The sequence below is a fragment of the Equus asinus genome, chromosome 7, assembly GCF_041296235.1.
Source record: "Equus asinus isolate D_3611 breed Donkey chromosome 7, EquAss-T2T_v2, whole genome shotgun sequence".
NCBI lineage: Eukaryota > Metazoa > Chordata > Mammalia > Perissodactyla > Equidae > Equus > Equus asinus.
The window spans coordinates 39,440,051-39,453,572 of NC_091796.1; the positions used below are offsets into that span (position 1 = coordinate 39,440,051).

Below are 13,522 nucleotides of genomic sequence, written 5' to 3' on the forward strand. Positions count from 1 at the left end.
TATAGAATTTGCTGGATATTACTCTGTTGAAATATGGAGCTGTCTACATAAATCTGTGATTAGTGGCAGGAAGGCTTTGCTCTCCAAATGTATTTCCCTTTCCTATCACAGTGTCTCAAGTTTTACAATTAGAATTTAATTCATTTGGGTTAAACTGTTGATCCCTATATGTTTATATGGACTTCAAATATCCTTGGGCAAGGGAAGCTGCTAGCACTCATCAACACTTTGTATGACCATTTTACAGATTTGCTTTGGTCTCCCATATCTAGCTGGGTTTAACTCAGCAACAGGGAAGTATACAGAAAGAGAATGTGGGGCAAGCCCTAGATAAACCTACTGACATCCCAAGTAGCATAGGATCTGCCTGACTTTTGTGCAAATCCTAGTGTGGCATCATTCATAACAGCCTTGGCACGTGCCTGATATTTAGAAGTTGAGAACTCACATCATCAAGACGAGGATGAAAAACCTCTACCTACCTAATTTGAAAATATTTTCAAAAAAAGAGTGTACTATTTCTTTTAATGAGATATTTTTAAAGGTTGAGAGTATTGTTTTGAAATAGATGGAAAGTATTAGATGAAAAACTACGAATTATAAATAGATTTCCCAGTAAAAGTACTACCTCGTCATGATTCACTAATAGCATATAAAAATGTCATGTGCCTGTGTCCCTTCTCACTTCCTCTTACTATTTTGAACTCTTCCCTTTCCTGCCACAGATCCAAGTGTGTGGATAGGTTGCTACTGAAGTGAAAGGCGAGGAAAATATTCTCTGGGGCTTAGAAATTCATTTTATGCCTGTAAGCTATCTTCTTCGACCTAATGTAAAAAAAATCAAAGTAAATTAATACAGCAAATAAGCAAATACGGATCCCTGCCTTTTTTATGCAGATGACATTTTTTATTTCATTTTATTATTACAAACTAGTGTCATTTGAATAAACAACTGTTCTTAATATCTAAGAGAGATAAAAAAAAACCTTAAACTTATTCCAAATTCAAATATTTTTTGTAGACATTCTTTAATATTGAGCTCAGTGATACAATAAGTCAGTGATCTAGAAATATGTTTTATAACTAGTTTATCTTGGAGAGTTTATGAATATAAAACATTATTCAGTTATAGATATTTTATGCTACTTTTGTCATGTTCCTCTTGTTTGTTTTTCTTTTTCATGGCTAGTTTAGATGTTTAAAAAAATCATATAGTCCCTGATGGTGGGGGACCATGTCTGTTTCTCATATCACTGTATAAGCACGGTTTAGCAATCCTAAATCCTATTTAATCCTATTAAATAGCAATCCTAAAACAGAAGAATAGTGTACTTTCAGTCATCAAAATGGATTTATTTCTCATATACGTGTAGTCAGAATGAGCTCAGGTGGGCAGGGTAACAATGCAAATCCTTTACACTCAGAAGCTGTTTTTTTGGTAGTAGAGACCATCAAAAGACATAAGAACTCACCCAAACCAGTTTATCATCAAGTAATGTCACAAAGCCTACCATTAATAATTTTTGTATTAAACAATAATGTCCCAGTGAATAGATATATTCCTTGAAAAGGAATTAACCTTTTGGAAAAACGTCATTTGCTCTTTATGTCCAGCCTAGTAAATTGCTACTTCAGTGCACCCTTGTGGTGAAAATGAGCCAATGCAACTTTTAAAACTATTCAGCAAGATTAATGCCTACTAGTGGGTGATTCTCACTCAGATCCAGAGGTTTAGGTATTCCTGGGTACTGGGATGGTGTAGTAAATAAAATCTGCCAAATTTCTTAAAGTGTATGCGTGTATGCATCTTTATAAATACATATATATGTATTTAATTGGGGTAAAATATGATAGGAAGGAAGAATAAGATGTGGGCAACTGACTTGAGGTTGCAGAAAGAAATCAAAGCTGGTCTCAGCTTTGATGTCAGATAGACTTGGGTTTAAGTCCTGATTAGGTGAATTCTATATGTGTGATTTTGACATGTATTATTTCTGGAGTTGTTTTGAGGCTCAGAAGTAATATATGTAAAGTTTTTAATGTAATAATTGCTTCAAACGTGTTATTATGTTGAGATGAATAGAAACATGATGTTTTTTAAAAATATAGAGCTGTTTGTGGGGTGACCGATACTGTAAACAGATTTTTTCCTATTAACTAGATATTGCAAAGTTTCTTTCTTTCTTTGTGTCATCTGTGCTCCTCAGAAGCCTATGGATAATGCTCAGCCATGTCTTCATTCATGAATTCCTCAGAATTGAGATAATTATTCAGTGGCTTTATCAGCAGCAGTTTTAATCATTTTTTGATAAATAAAAATAAACCGGCCTTTACCTATTTTTTATGTATTTATCTGCTCTACTCCTCATCCTCCCTTCCACCCTCATTTTTCTGGGAAGATTCTCTCCCAATCAACGTACACCACAGCCATGTTTGAGCGTGGCTCTGCTCCTCGACCTTAGTAATCAGAGAGGAGGTGAAGCCTGGAAGAAGCTGACAGTGACCTAGCTGCTGCTGCTGAGAATTTGGAATTTGGACCAAGAAATTTCTATCCTGGTGCACTTTTTCTCTTCAGTAGAGGACATGTAAACATGGTATCTTTTGTTACATATGTCAATTAGTTGTATAATTATCTATATAGTCTAAGGTGATATTTCTCAATAAGGTGCTATTGGCTTTTGAGGCAGACAGTTGGCACTGCCCCAAGTACTCCAAGCCATTTAATATCCTTAACCCCTGAATGTTAAGTTCCAGCAACACAAGCCCCAGTTATTGTGATAATCAAAATGCATCCCTGCTCTCTGTTTTCAAAAGTCACCTCTAGAGCACAGTAAACACCCCAAGTTGAGAGACATTTTCTAAAGGAAATATGTGGTCACTTCTTTACTTGGTATCTCAGAGAAGTGTTTTCATCATTTTCCAGTTGTTGAGCAATTCAAGAATTCAAACAACGAATTCTGCGTCTGTGGCACATTATTATCTCACAGACTCTGCACTTTGCCTGCACAAATATATGAGGGCTGTGCAACTTACTGGATTCTCTAGTACAGGGAGTCTAACCATCTCCATTTTCACCCATTTCCCCTAAGATGCCTTATTCTTGCCTGCTTTGAGAGACTGCAACAACAGTGTTCTTGGCTACCTGTTTCAAAACAAGTGCTGTCTCCCCACTGACTAGCAGAGGGTAGTGAAGATAAACTTTAACAGAGGGAGTTGCAATGGGAGGCGGGGGGGCTTGAATGGGCCGATGAATTCTAGACCGGGAAGCTTGAATTCTCCTTCTTCTCCCCTAAGCAAAACACTAATATATCACAGTATGCACACTCTTCTGGAAAAATCAAGAGAGGAAGTAAATTCCCCATACTTCCTGTGTGTAATCATATATTTTAATGTAGCTCTTCATGCTGCAAGTAACTGTCTAAACATTTGCTTTGCTGAGTCGTTTTATTTACATGCAATATTTAGGGATTGTCTTTATTTTACCATTAAAAAACATGGATGAAGAAAAACTTTTCAGTGCCCATCTGCTCATTTCTTTCATCTAATATAAGGAATTCTCTGTTATCAGAATCTGCTACTTAACAGCCAAATATTCTAACATGTGAAGCAACACAAAAATAGCACCCACAACTTTAGAGATCTACCGCCACTTTACTTGACTGTCTCTCTTTTTGATATTGTTGCATTTGCTCAATTGATAATTATTTTAGTTTTCATGAAATACAGCTCCAAATTAAAGATGTTCATATCATAAAAAAAAGGAGAGAATAAAGTTCTTTTGTTCAAAGCAAAACAGCTAAATTTGAACTGTAATCAATGAAGCAATAGCTGTTTCCAGTAAAAACTAATTAATTATAATTAAATTAAATCACATTCTGTTTCTTGTTTGCTTACACCTTGATCTACTGACGTGTAGTGACGTCATGCCAAAGTCATCCGCTGTTGCCCTGGAACGCTGTTACCTCTCTCTGTTTTCCTCCTCTAGTTTCTCTTCATCAGGTAGTGGATTTCGGTGCCTTCACCGAAGCTGAGCGCCTTAGCCTTTTGCGCCGCCCTTGTACCATTTCCTCATCCCTGGAGGATGCTGACTTATGCCACTGCACCGCATTCATTTTTCATTCCTCTCACTCCACGTTTAAAGCATGTGCTTCAAATTTCTAACTGGCTTTTAGCTGTCTAGAATTTGACCTGAACTGTCTAAAAATATCCCCACCGGCTTTACATCACCTTTGGATTTGCCAAAATTCATGTTAAATTTGACTACAAACCAGCTATCTTCACTCAACACTACAACAAGTATCTTTGGGTTGATAGACTGCATTCCTCTGCTTTAGACTTCTGTTTTCTACGTTACGTATCATAACCCATTAGTGATCAACTTAGTTGGTTGTGATCACTTTTAAAAAATGAAATGGAAGAGAATAGAAACGAGCAGTTTTATTTTATTTGTGTATATGTGCTAGCTTCTGATGTGAAATATATCTATATCCATGCTGTTGGTCTAAAAAGTTGGCAAACATTGCTTTAAATGGGCACTGTGGTTTCAAATGGCCTGCAGACTTCCCCATAAGTACTTCTGCCTACCTCGCCCCTCAATTCTGCTGTTGGTATATTCTTAGATTTTCCTCACATAACAATTTGTTCTTAATTTAGAATTATCTTCAGGCTCTAACCTATATTTTCATTCATGTTAGATATATGTACCCTGTAATGTTGCCAGATTTAACCAATAAGGTACAGGATTCCCAGTAATATTTGAATTTCAGATAAACAATAATTTTTAATATAAGTTAGTCCTAATATTGCGTGTTCATCTGAAATTCAGATTTAATTGGGTGTGCTGTATTTTATCTAGCCAGCTTAATTCTATTTAAAAATCAACCCAAGATATTCCTGACTGGGCCAGGCCATCCCCCTTAACTAAATGAAAAAGGCCAGGGGAGCTGATGGATGGGTGTGAAGATTGAAGGTAGAATATGATCAGAGAAGAAAGAAGGGAAAGAAATAGTGAACAGTGGTATGAACTGAAACAGCATGCTGGAGTAAATGACAGTACTGGAGTCATAGCAGAACAAGCAATGCTGCAGGACTGATAGGAACTTAAACAAAATGTGGGAATCCTCCACCAGGGGGCAGTGGTGGGTTTGAGGGTGGAAGGGCAAATCTAGCTGCATCCTGGATTTGGTGCTGGAAATGTTATTAAGGAACAGGATTTCAGTTGGTCCTTTAACAGTTGTTTAGAGGTCAGACAGATACCACATAGCACAAAGTCTTTCTGAAGTAGTAGTTAGGGTTCTGAAGCAAAAATTGCTGAAGTCTGGAGTATATGCAGATTTGCTCAGGCAGGCCAAATGTCCAGGTTTTATCTAATTGATTATTACTATGAATGAATTTTTTATCTAAGTGTATTTGTATTGAGACCTGATCAAAGTATTTTTCAGAATCACTTCAAAATTAACCAAACAATTACCAATAAGTGATTCCAATAATTTGATGTATCCAGGCACATTAGTGGTACAGAAAAGTATCTAGCAGGATTCATGGATAATTACAGTGCCTACGCATTCAATGGACGTTTGTTGAATAAATAAATGTTTAGTTGAAAAATGTCTTTCTCTTTGCATGACTATTTCTGTATGCACCTCCACAAATTAATAATTTCCTCTGTAGAAGAAGAATGATGTCCACTGCTCATCTTTGCTCATGCATGAAATGGGTAAAAGAGAACCCATATAAGTAAAAGGGCAAACCATTGGCTGGACATTTCGATTTTGTAACACATCTAGAAAAATGTCTGGACCAAATGTTATGGTGTTGGCAAATTTATATATATATAAAGCTTACAAATACTATGATATTTGGCCCAGATATTTTTCTAGGTGTGTTATAAAATATATGTGTATAATATTTCTTAATTTCTCTTAATATATATATAAAGTCTCCTAATTTCCTCCCTTCAAATGTGTTCAAAGATTTACAGTGTGTAAACCAGATAAAGGCAGAGTGACCCTTGATGAATTGGAGATGTTGCCCAGAACCAAGATTTCCCTTCCTCAGATAGGGGTCTTTCTGGATTACAGTGTGCTCTGTATTTATGAATCAAGACATATGGTCTTTAATAGCATTTGGATTTATAGGCTATGTTTGATTGTATTTTAATTCTAATGAAATTTTTTATTTTTTAAAATAAAATAAATTTTAAAATTTTAACAGTATTCAGTGATAATTATAGTGCCTATGGATTCGATATTTGTTGAATAAGTAAATGTTTTAAAAATAAATTTTCTGTAGCTTCATTATCCAGTTATGTTTGTGATAAAATATCACAATAGTAAATATGGTAAAATAAATTTCACTAGGAGATTACTTTTAATTTCTTTATTCATAATATCAAGAGTGTTCATAAGAGAAAGATCAAAAGTTTGGCCCCAAGGGCAAATTCTTCCATGAGCGTACTGCATGATATTTGGCAAAAAAACATGATTTTAATGTTATTAGTCCAGTAAAATAAAGGTATTATTGCTATTCTCTAAATTCATTTTATAAAGCAAAAGTGGAGAAGGTAATTTACAAAGTAGTGTGATAAGACCAATTTTATTTTGCTTTGAAGCTCAGTATCTGAAATGGAGCACCCTATGCCAGGGCATCAAGCTGTGGAGTAATGCAACTCATAATGAATTTCAACATTCACTTACTACTTTTCTAAATTACTGATATTTAGTAACATTAATTCTGTTTTTCTTGCTAAGACCTTAGTGAATTTAGGACAAAATGGTTGATACATCTTTTGGGTTTAGCTTTTTTGTTTTGTTTTGCTTTAAAAAGTGCTTGCTAACACTCAGGATTCACCAGTGTCGTGGTCTGTCTCTATTTCAACTCATGCATTAGGTTCGAGTCTTAAGCCAAGAATGACTTCTCTACTGGTGAATTTCTTTTAACAATTAGAAATCTTATTCATTTAGAAATAGGCTACTTACACTCCTTCTTGTACATTCTTTTGAAAGCAGAAGTCCTGTGCATTTAGTTCCTGGCTGTTAAAATATTATGGTGTTATTGCAAAGCCATCACTTTAGCCATCACTTCTGCTGGAACAGAACAGATGGCCTGTTGATTTCCTCCAGGTGGAGCTCTGTGTCGTTGCTGTACTGTTGGATGTGTTTCTTGTGGAACTTTGTAATCTGAGACAAGGTACAAGTGCTTGACTGCCTCTCCTATTCAGAAGGGTGACCTCAAATGGTTAGAGCATTTTATACTTACAAAGAACCTCACACCAGGGAACATTGTAAACATTTTAGCATAATTAACCTATGCTGTGAGGTTAATATTCCAACTCTTTATGGATGAGACAGTCTCTCTGTCTCTTTCTTTTTTTAATACTGATCACCAGGAGAGCCTGTAAAATATAGTGAATAAAGGGGATAGGCTCTGAAACAAGTTTATCACATGAGCCCTGTCTGTTTTACTCATTTGAGAAATTACACAACCTCTCTGGAGCTTAGTTCCTTCATCTGTTAAACAGAGATGATAATAGTGATGATAGTAATTATTCATGGGATTGCTGTGAGGATTAAATGATAAAATCCATATAATGCTTATTTAGCATAATCCACTTATTAAACAATAGAAAACTGAAACATATATATATATGTATACATATACATACATATATAGTGTTCAGGAAGCATTTCCTTTGGTGTAAAATATCCAAAGCAAGTAATAGTTATCGTATGATTAATGAGAATCTTAATTTTGAGAATCATCGATTCCCTACCATTTCAGGAACCAGAGAATTGCAGGTTTATGTACGAGCTGAGTAAATTTAGAGTGGCTTTCTATTGAAAATGCTCAGAAATTAAACAGTTAAAATTAGAGAGGAAGGATGCTTGAGAGGGAGGAAGAAAGAGGACAAATAGCCTGGTTTTAAAATTCTGTTATCAATTTACTCTCAATTTACCAAATTCTGATGGCTTGAGTTACTAAGATAAACTTGCATCAAGTAACTGTGAGCCACAGTCTGAAAAAGTACAGCAAGACTATGATTTATTACATTGTTTTGATTAATTAACTTTTTAATTTTTTTAAAACTTTATATTACTTCATATGTTCAGATCCAAGTAGGAAAGGAGATTTATTTCTGAAGATAAATCTCTGCTATTCAAAAACAAACGTAAGAGACCTTTAGGAATTATATATTTTCAAATGTACAAGATGAGATTTGCAAATTAATTTAACTAGGGTTGATTTTTTATTTCAGTTCTTTTGGATAACTGACATTTTTACCTTAACTGAGCTGTGTTGAGGGGAAGGTGGAAGGCACTCAAGAACTATGAGAATTTGGCTTTATAGTTGTAGGGTTTTTAAAAAGTACTGTTTCTTCTTTCTTCAGAAAGGCAGGGACATTGCCCAGGTAAAATGCTCATCCTCCTTTCAGTTATAATACCTGTCAGTAAACTTTTCAGAAATGTGTTCTCAATAGTTGATTTTTTTTAACCCACAAATGGAAGAGCAATAGCAGTGCCCTTATGGCGCTTGGTCATTAGGCCTTCTTCAGGTGGATCAATTTGTCATTAGATTACTAATGTCATATTATCTTTGCTGTAGGGGCCAATTTTATTGTTTAGTTGATCAAAAGATGCTGCAGTTCAATTATTTTTATGTAGAAGTATTACCGTATTTTTTGATGGAAGAGGTTATTTCTACTTCTAATTTATGATCATTTGACGACTTCTTTTCTGTATTACTGATGAATTACAGTCCTAAAGGACTTCGAATGTGGTATTTTCATTGAAAATAATATCAATGTTGTTCAGTACACAGATGAATTAAGGTCTTTAGACTGAAAAGACATTTTTCCAAAGAAGACATACACATGGCCACGGGTACATAAAAAGATGCTCAGCATCAATAATCAGGGAAACCCAAATCAAACCCACAATGAGTTATCACCTCATTCCTGTCATAATGGCTATTATCAAAAGGACAACAAATAACAAGTGTTAGCATGGATAAAGTGTGGAGGTTCCTCAAAAAATTAAAAATAGAACTACCAAGTGATCCAGCAACCCCACTCTGGTTATTTACCTGAAGAAAACAGAAACACTAATTGGAAAAGATATATGCACCCCTATGTTCATTGCAGCATTATCTACAATAGCTAAGATATGAAGCAACCTAAGTACCCATGGATAAATGAATAAAGAAGATGTGTGTGTGTGTGTGTGTGTGTATATATATATATATAATTTATACATATAATATATATATAGGAAGATTACTCAGCCATAAAAAAGAATAAAATCTTGTTATTTGGACAACATGGATGGGCCTAGAGGGTATTATGCTAAGGGAAATAAGTCAGAGAAAACCAAACACCATATGATTCACTTATATGTGGAATCTAAGAAGCAAAACAAACGAACAAACAAAACAAAACAGAAGCAGACTCATCGATACAGAGAACAAATTGGTAGTAGCCAGAGAGGAGAGGTGTAGGGCGTTGGACAAAAAAGGTGAAAGGGATTAAGAGGCACAAACTTCCAGTTATGAAATAAATAAGTCATGGAGATATAATATACAGCATAGGGATTGCAGTCAATAATATTGTAATAACTCTGTGGTGACAGATGGTTACTAGACTTATTGAGGTGATCGTTTTGTAGTATATATAAACGTCAAGTCACTGTGTCATACACCTGAAACTAACATAACATTGTATGTCAACTATACTTCAATTTAAAAAAAACGTCTTTGGAAGTGGTAAGTGGTGAAAAATGGTTATATCACAACATCCCCAGCCCTCAACCGTAGCTAATTCAAAGTTAAAAAATAACAATAACAACAACAAATCTTCAGCTATAACTTAATTTTGAGGAAGTTTCACAAGTGCTGACTTTGTTCTGTGATAACACTGATACTTTGGGATTTTTTTGAAATACGAAATTTTTAAAAATCTATTTTAACATCCCTACTTTCCTTGGACCCTAAGCATTTGTCTGTCTGTTGTATAAGCCCACCACAGTCCATTCGATTTATAGAAATAGACCAGGATTTGGGAAATCCAGGTTTGAGATCCAGCTCTTTGCTCTACTATGTAGCAATGGCAATTCATTTCATCTCTTTATGTCAGTTGATCCATTTATCAAAACATTACCATGAAATCTGTTTTAGCTACTCTCTAAAATAATGGATGCAGAAACCCAATGAAAAGTATAAAGCATTATATAAATGTAAGAAAAAAGTCTATATTTATAGAAAATAACATTTCTAATAGATACCTCAAATTATTTACCTGATAAATAATGTTAGGTCATTAGTTTATGCGGTTTATTATGGCTATGTTCTAGTCCTTCCTTTGCATGCTTATTTCCGTTGTAAGCAATATATGTGGCTTGTCACATGGCAGTTGTCTTTTAGTGTTTAGTTCAGAGGGAGCAAGACTGATACTCCTTCATATTAATTTTTGCTTCTTATCAATAACAAAATGCAGTGTTTCTGTGTCCATAAACAAACTCTAAGGAAATAGTCTTTATCGTTCCCCAATATAAAGATATTTCTAAGAATACATTTTCATGTGAAGTGTTATCCTTACCAGTATTCTTGGAAATGTTCTGTACTGTATATTCAAAGTCTAATTTCTATCCTGGAAACAGAGAAGTGATTAGATTTGAAAAGTAGGTCAAGGAAATAGACATTTATGAATGATTATAGCATTTTATATGATTAATTATAGTGCTCGTAGAATGGTATTTCAAGTAGCTGAATCAAAATATTTCTCAATTTCTATTCCTTATTTCTAGGTTTTATTTGCAACTACTGTTACACATTGCATGGAGGATGTTAGGACTTTGATGAATGAAGAGCCAAGAAGAACATGTCCCTGAATTTATCACTATTTATGAACATCTATTTAAAGTTGATTTAGCATTTCAAACATTCACAGAAGCAGGGCCTTTCAGCAGTGCAGGGGCCATAGGGGCATTTAGGCCTCAAGTTCGAAAGAGGCTTCACATAGGATTTCAATGTTATCTCTGAACAGGGTTATTGGAGAATACCAACAGGAGCAAAAGACAGAATTTCATCAAAGGGCTTTAATTGTGAAATGTAATTGTTCAAATGTGCCATAACTTATGAAGTTTTTAAGGACATTTCTTCATCTTCTAAAAGGTTCCGAGAGCCTCAGCAATGAAGCTTGCATAGAACTCCTAGTTTCAAAGGGGCCTGGGAGGAAAGATTCTAGATGAGGAAAAAGGAATGATTGTCCCTTTTCACCTCCATGGCAGGAGAAGTGTTGTTTCAGAGATGGGTGTGAGACCTGAAGAGCCTGTCCTGAGGACCTCTTCTTCCTGTGCCTAAGAAGATGCAGCAGTCTCTGAGGCCCAGTGAGCATGCGGTGGGGGAGAAAAGATCTGAGGAGAGTGGGATACCTCGGCGGTCTCCTGAGAAAAATGTCTGAACACCAAGAAAAGTCCCCCCAAATGCGTGCTTTTGTCCACTTATGTCACATAGAGTGACACCCCAAGGCTATGCTAGAATAACACCACAGAGAATAATGTGATAAAATACTTGCTAAAAAATCTTTTCTAAGATACAAAGTGGGACTTTATATTTTTTTGTGTACACATGAACATGGACAAAAATGTGACCATTACAGGTACTTGTTTTTCAGAGTAAAACTATAAAAGAAATGTAATATGATTAATAATGATTCCAAGAAAAATTGATTTGGAGCCATGTAGTGCTAGGACAAGTAATATAATTGAGTCAGGTCAATAATAAATCTGTCCAGAAGAGATTCCTACGCAAGTGCTTTATTAGCCTTTGGAAAAGGACAGATTACGGTGACCATCAGGACCACAGAAGTAAATGCAGTGTCTGTTCAACTCCACCACTTGCCTATCTTTTATTCAATGGAAAATTATTTCTCATTTATATAAGTAGAGAAAAGATTACATGGAAATCCTTAATGAAAATCAATGGAGCATCCTTCTCAAATCCTATTCGTTAATGAATTTACTGGTCAACCCTATTAGTTTCAATGGAATATAATTCCACGTGAGTTAAGGAAAAAAAAATATCGGGACTGGGCATGCATCATAGCTTTGTTTTCAACTTCTGAATTATTTAAAATAGGTGTTCAGAAAGTCAGAAAAAATCATCTCTAATCAGATAAATAAATCTGGCAAAGGTGTTAGTTGCCTCTGTAAAAGAATGAATAACAATCAAATTTGTATGTGCATGCATGTGTGTAGAAAGAGAATAGGAGAAAGTGAATGGGAATTTTAAATTGTATATTGTATATATTTCCTTATTTAATAACTAATATAAAATAGTTCAACGAAATACTTTCAGATTTTTCTCCCACAATTCTTTGTATAGTACGAGGAATATTTTTTTAAGCTGGACAACATCTTAATTTACATATGATAGTTATATTAAAAATCAGTATTTCGTACTTCAAATCCTAGTAGAGTTAAATTTTAATCACCTGTATGTGGATCATCCATGGTAGATTTTCACTGTAGACTTGTTTCTTCTCTTTGGTATCCTTTGGGCTTCTTTACCCCCAGAGTCACTGGGATAGCTAAGTGTTGTAAACTGGTTTTAATACTAAATTCAGGGAAAAAAACATGCTTTACAATTTTGGATCTCAGTGTGTGGGGTTTCCTCAGTACTGTGCTCCTTCCACAGCAAGGATCAGCAAAAGTTGACCACATCCTTAATGGATTGGTGGAGCTTTGTACTCAATTATACATGAGGTGCATATTTTCCTTCCTTTCTACAAACTTAAAATACACTAGTGTTCATAACAGCCAAGTGCGCACCTGAGAAACCGTCTGTGGCATTGATATCTAATTTACAACTCACTGATTCTTCCTGCTTGTCTGTTTCATGTACCAGTGTTAGCGCTACAGTGGAAAACTAATACGCGACATCAGACTTTTTAGCAGCCCTGTCTGAGTCAGTGTCAGCTTTTATTTAGAGATATTTAACAATCTTATCAGTTTCATTTCAGAAATTATTTACTTTGATGAGAGAAATACCCTGGCTTTTGAAAAGTTAATGTTTAAAATATCACTGACAGGAGTATTGATTTCTAACTTGATTCTAGATGATGGTTCTGAAAGTAGGAGCTCTGTTGAGGGTGTGGGGAAAGCTTGCTCTGACAATGTGAGTTATTATGGACATAAATTAGGAAAAACTGACATGAAATAACAAATGAAGTAGGTGGCCGAAGTGCATTTCCAGGTGTGTCATTTTCTGTGGAAGGGATGGTTCACTGCAGTAGATACATACATGAGTTCTCTTAGAAGTATCTTTTATTTTCACTTAAAAATTTCTTTGAAAAGCAATAATGAAGAAATGCTCATTAATGCAAAATCCAAAGTTTATTGTTTTTCCTTGGGGCTAAATTTTAAAAATTTTTGTAAAATTGGATAAAATTTTGGTAGTGCTGGCAGTAAGTTTAAAAAACAATGTTGGCAATTTTTAATATGGAAAAGTCACTAGAATATCTGTACACTGT

The 13,522-nt window shown here is 34.9% G+C and overlaps 1 protein-coding gene across 9 annotated transcripts in view; it reads left to right on the forward strand.

The window, feature by feature from the left end:
• NOL4 (nucleolar protein 4) overlaps positions 1-13,522 on the forward strand; it is a 361,044-nt gene that overhangs the window by 98,026 nt on the left and 249,496 nt on the right. The window lies entirely within an intron of this gene.